This window comes from Gekko japonicus, unplaced genomic scaffold (genome assembly GCF_001447785.1).
Source record: "Gekko japonicus isolate JY-2015 unplaced genomic scaffold, Gekko_japonicus_V1.1 scaffold4947, whole genome shotgun sequence".
Taxonomy (NCBI): Eukaryota; Metazoa; Chordata; class Lepidosauria; order Squamata; family Gekkonidae; genus Gekko; species Gekko japonicus.
The window spans coordinates 53210-59521 of NW_015173289.1; positions in this window are offsets into that span (position 1 = coordinate 53210).

The following is a 6312-nucleotide window of genomic DNA, read 5'->3' on the forward strand; positions in this document are numbered from 1 at the left end:
GGAGGATATTTGGGAATTTCTTGCATTGTGCAGGGGGTTGGACTAGATGGCCTTGGAGGTCCCTTCCAACTGTATGATTCTATGAATTAAGTTCCACCAGCCAGGATCAGACACCCGGGTAATTGGAGAGAGACTTTACTTAACACATACACACACACCCCGGAGAAGGGGGTATGTGTGTGTCCTGCCTGGAATGAACACTTTGCAGTGTAACCGGGCAAAAAAATGTAAACTTCTTGAGAACTAGCCACAATGTGTGGGGACTGGAAATTGAATTTGAATGGCATTTTAGGGGTAGGGGAACTGCCATGGCTTAATGGGGGGGGGGGACGAGGCAACAGATTTTAACTCTTTGAGCGCCACCATCCATCCTGTAGGAGAAAAACCAAGCCTGGTGCAGGATTGGGGGAAAGCGCAACCTCAGAAAGGGTTGGAGAGGCCTCCTCTGTGCCGAGTCCAATCTGTTAAGGGAGAAAGCAGGGAAAGGATGAACTCTTTCAGCCCTGGCCTTGCATTTATTGCCCCCCCCCCAGCGGCTTAATGCCAGCTTCCTGAATGGGGTTAATAAACACCCCACCACCACCTGAACAGAGTTACCCCAGGGCCATCTTGGAACAGGTTGGGCAGGCACGACCCAGCACAGCTACTTTTCCTGCACGAGCCAGTGCAAAATGTGGCAGCCAGGCTGTTGATGGGCCTCTCTATAGACCACATCCAGCCTGCGCTGAAGGCATTGCACTGGCTGCCAATAGCCTACCGGATTCGTTTCAAGGTGCTGGCTTTGACCCTTAAAGCCCTATAGGGTCGGGGGCCTGTGTACCTGAGGGACCGCCTCTCCCCATATGTACCCCAGAGAGCACTGAGGTCAGGGTCGCAAAACCGCCTGACTTTCCCTGGCCCGAAAGACGCCAGGCTGGCCGTTACTAGAACCAGGGCCTTCTCAGTGGCGGCTCCACACTGGTGGAATGAGCTCCCGGAGGGCATCAGGGCCTTGCGAGACCTCCTACAGTTCCGCAGGGGCCTGTAAAATGGAGCTCTTCCACCAGGCCAACGATTAGGAGCCACCACTGACGAGTCATTGGAACATGCCCTGTGACACACTGTTGGACACCGCCTTCTACCAGTTGATCATAGCCGCCACCAGCTGCATTGTCCGTATTTGCACTTTATGCTGTTAATGTGAATTTTATTGTATTTCTTGTTTTATTGTATTTAACTCGTGTGTTGTTTTATTCTATTTTAACCCGTGTACGCCGCCTTGAGCCAGCTTGTCCTGGCAAGGTGGGATACAAATTGAAAATAATAATAAATAATAATAAATAATAGCGTAGTAGTGGTTAGAGTGCCAGAGCAGGATCTGGGAGAGCTGAGTTCGAATTCTGCCTTGGGGCAGTTGTGCACGCTCATGTTGCTGCGAGGATCAAATGGATCAGAGGGGAACGAGGTCAGCCGCTTTGGGTCCCCGTCGGGGAGGAAGGCCAGGGACAAGTGAAGCAAATAAAACCAATTTTAAAACATAAAGGAACATAAATAAATAGAGCTGAGCAGGAACTTTTGAAGAGAGCCGGTGAGAGGGAAACGACATCCTTGCCTGTTGAATGCCTGCCCGCCGTGCATCTCCTAAAGCCACAGGCGCTGTGCCAGGAGGACACGTTGGTTTCCTGACTCCCATTTCCCATATGGCATGAGCAGGAGCACGTTTTGGTGACTCAGTAACTTTGGGGCCAGAGGCCGCGGGGACGTCGGGGGCCCAGGCCATGCCTTTCCCCAGACCCGTAAAAATCTAAAAATGAAATCCCTGCAACAATAAATTATTGTTCTCGGGCGGAAACGTTTCGGAGGGAAGAAGCACGAAGACCCAGTTTCCTGGAAATCAGGATCTGTGCTCCAGTAGCTCCCCCCCCCCAGCTGTGCCGGTTCCAGGTTCTTAGCACTGCTGGATGCTGCGAGTTCAAATCCCCCGATGTGTTCACCGGTCAACCAGCCGTGGATGCCACTGATCTTCATGAAAGCAGGGCTTATTTGTTTAAAAACATTCGCTTCCCACCTGTCCCACCCAGTTAGGGCTTCCAAGCTGGCAAACAGTTACAAAGCCATGTGTTCACCGGTCAGCCAGCCGTGGATGCCACTGATCTTCATGGAAGCAGGGCTTATTTGTTTAAAAACATTTGTTTCCCACCTGTCCACCCAGTTAGGGCTTCCAAGCTGGCAAACAGTTACAAAGCCATCAAAACCAAAGTTAAGAACAATACACATATATGTAAAACACCAAATTAAAGCAAGCAGAAAGGAGAGTTGTCAAATATTGTCAAAGAAAGTTTTATACGAAACCTTGTTACCTTCACTTCTAATTTTAAAAAAAATCCCATTTACTTCTTCTTTTTAAAAAAAGGGACCCTCAGAATTAAATGTTGACATTCTGGAACTTCTGTTGGATGATTAAAAAATAATAATAATCAGATTTTAAATGTATGCAAAATTTTGGCCCAGCTTTGAAAACAAAAGGTCAGTCGCGAAACTCTGGCCACACTCTGGACATGTCCAGAAACGCTGTCCTTCATTGTTCAAATGCCTCTCTGCCTGTCTGATTCCTGGAAGTGGAGCTGAGTTCAAGGGCTTGGCTTTGGTCTGAACTGTAGCAAAGGCTGAACCACCAACCCAAATGCGAATAGCCCCCCCCCTCCAAACTCGGCACCCCCCCTTCTAGAAACTCACCTGACATTTCCCCGCCAAACCACAAGTAATACGATGAATCAGGCAGTTGAAGCGATTTGCTTTAAACTCTCTAATGCGTTGAATTCTTAGAGGGTGTTAAAAAGCATTTCTTACATGTTTTATGAGGCTTTTGATTTAATTTGTTCCAATTTCCCCCCAACCCCCGTCTCTGAAAAAGACACATTTAATGTGACAAACAAAAACATGGGAATGGCGATGACTTCAGTTTGGGGGTCATTTCAGAGAAGGGCTGTGTTGGTCTGCGGTAGAAGAGCTCAGTTCGAATCCAGCAGCACCTTAGAGGCCGACACGATTTTGTGGAGGATGAGCGTTCGGGAGTCAAGGCCCCCTTCGTTAGATACCAGATCTTGGAGTGTTGCACTTGGGGGAGAAGGTGCTACATGGCCGGTGCTGAAATCCTAGAGCGGTCGAGTTGGAAGGCCAAGTCTCTTCCCCCACTGCCTTCTCGGAAGACCTCCCTTGACCGTCACTCTTTGTCATACAAACGTGTCAGTTAACAACAAAAGCTGGGCTCTGCTGGATCAGACTGAGAGTCCATCTGGTCCGGGGTAGCAATGACCCAGATGCTTCCGGTAAGCCAGCAAAGGAGGGCAGGAACGCGATAGCCCTCAGCGGTGGTCTGACCTTAGCGTCGGGTTTTCAGAGGACACTGCCCCTGCCTATGGAGGTTTCACTGAGCTCTTTAGGCCAACGGCCCATTCACGAACTGGCTTCACCCCTCTTTAAGAAGAAGAAGAAGAGACTGGGTTTATACCCCGCCCTTCACTACCCGAAGGGGGTCTCAGAGTGGCTTACAAACTCCTTTCCCTTCCCCTCCCCGCGACAGACACCCCGTGAGCAGTGCTCCCTCTAAGCTGTGGAATCTTGTGAGCAGGAATTCAACTCTGTGAGCTACTGGCATTGAAGTTGCGAGCAAGCGATTTGGCTGCTGCATCAATCAGTTTGCTCTGGAGCCTTCCTCCCTGAGCGAAGACAAAAATGTGTGAGATGGAGGCTAAAAAACTGTGAGCCGGCTCACACTAACTCAGCTTGGAGGGAACACTGTCCGTGAGGTAGGTGGGACTGAGAGAGCTGTGAGATAACTGCTCTTGAGAGAAAAGCTCTGAGAGAACTCGTGATTGACCCAAGGTCACATCAGCAGCTGCATGGGAGGGAGGAGTGGGGAATCAAATCTGGTTCTCCCAGATTAGAGTCCATGATCCTAACCACTACGCCAAACTGGCTCCCTGCCGTCCTTATGCCCCAGGGCAGCCGATTCCATACGGAGATGATGATGATGAGGAGATTGGATTTATACCCCGCCCTTCACTTGGAGTCTCAGAGCGGCTTACAAACCCCTTTCCCTTCCCCTCCCCACAACAGACACCCTGTGGGGTGGGTGGGGCTGATAGAACTCTAACACAAACTGCTCTTTTTCAAGGACAGCTGTGCCAGAGCTTGTGACTGACCCAAGGTCACACCAGCAGGTGCAAGTGGAGGAGTGGGGAATCAAACCCAGTTCTCCCAGATTAGAGTCCGCACACTTAACCCACCACACTAAACTTACTCTGTCTCCTCTTCATTCCTCTTGGCCTTACCAGCCCCCCTGCAAGAGAGTTGCAACCCACTTTTGGGTCGCAGTCCACATTTTGAGAACTGTTGCCCTGGGGGATGTGTTCAGCAACAGTGCCAAGGTGGAATCTTCAACACACACACACACACACACACACACACACCAGTGATACCAGCTGTTTAGAAGAAGAAGAGATTGGATCTATACCCCACCCTTCGCTTGGAGTCTCAGAGCGGCTTACAAACCCCTTTCCCTTCCCCTCCCCACAACAGACACCCTGTGGGGTGGGTGGGGCTGATAGAACTCTAACACAAACTGCTCTTTTTCAAGGACAGCTGTGCCAGAGCTTGTGACTGACCCAAGGTCACACCAGCAGGTGCAAGTGGAGGAGTGGGGAATCAAACCCAGTTCTCCCAGATTAGAGTCTTAACCACGACACCAAACTGGCTCCCAGTTTGGGAGGGGTGAGGGGACTGTAGTGAACCCCGCCACGTTAGCTGGAATGCCGTTCCGTTTCAGTGCGCAGCTAGTTCACACGTCCGGCCACAAGGAATCACGCAGTCGTGTAAGACTTGATGGCTCTCTGTCTTGCTGACCATGGGATCCATCTGCCCCCCTTAAGAGCCAGCAGCAGGTGAGGCAGCTCTGCCTTGGGGACCAGTTCCATTTCACATGTGTCAGTTGTTGCCGGAACGTACGTGGGTGACCCAAGAGGTCCCAAGTATTGAGGAATCGGCCCCAAGAGGCTTCAGTTTTTGACCGGGGTGGTGGTGGTGGCTGTTAATGTTACCTCTAAGCTTTGGAGTCCTGTGAGCAAAAATTCTACTTTGTTAGCTACAGGCATTAAAGTCACATGGAAAACACATTAAAACCACATGGAATTCACTGACACAGGAAGTGGTGGCAGCTACAAGCATGGATGGCTTCAAAAGGGAATTAGATAAGCATATGGAGCAGAGGTCCATCGGTGGCTATTAGCCAGAAGGTATAGATAGGGGCTCTGGGGCAAGGGATGCTCTGTCATCTTGGTGCTTGGGGGCGTCAACAGTGGGAGGGCTTCTGGTGTCCTGGCCCCACTGGTGGACCTCCTGATGGCCCCTGGTATTTTCAACCACTGTGACACAGGGTGTTGGACTGGATGGGCCATTGGCCTGATCCAACATTGGCGTCTCTTATGTTCTTAAAGTCGTGAGTGAGCGATTTGGCTGCTGCATAAATTAGTTTGCTCTGGAGCCCTCCTCCCTGAGCGAAGACGAAAATGTGAGCTAAAGAACTGTGAGCTCACTCACACTGACTCAACTTAGAGGGAACACTTGCTGCAATGCTCCCTCTAAGCCGTGGATTCTTGTGAGCAGAAATTCTACTTTGTGAGCTGCTGACATTAAAGTCGTGAGCGAGCGAGTTGGCTACTGCATAAGTTAGTTTGCTCCCGAGCCCTCGTTCCTGAGCGAAGACGAAAATGTGTGAGCCGGAGGCTAAAGAACTGTGAGCTAGCTCACACTCACTCAGCTTGGAGAGAACACTGGCTGTAGGTATGTCCTTGGACTGAGTTGCCGTCGTCCGCTCTGGACAGGGGCGGGAAGAGGCTGGTGGGGCTTCCTTTGAGACCAGCAGAAGGCCGGAGCCTCACTGGCCGTGCGGCAGCGGTGGTCAGCCTTTCTGTCCTCTGTCTAGTTTGCTGTTTCCACCGCCCTCCCCCAATTCCGGCCTGGCCCAGACTCCCTTCCTTCCGTTTTCCTTCCTCTGACTGCTCACATCCTTTTCCCACTGGCACCCCATCCCGGCCGCTTTTCAGGCTATTGGTGGATTCAGGCTCACCCTGTCATCCTTGGTGGAGTTGCCTGGAAAGCGGCGAGGGAGGGAGGCGGGGAGGCTCAGGACGAAACCGCCTTCTGCGGCTGGTGCTTAGCAAGGGCCCGATTTGGAATTGAACAAGGGCCAAATGTCCATTAGATCGGCTGGCTCCACCGACTGGCGGTCGGGGAGACAGGGAGGAAAGGGCCCTCTCACACGTCCCCTGCCCT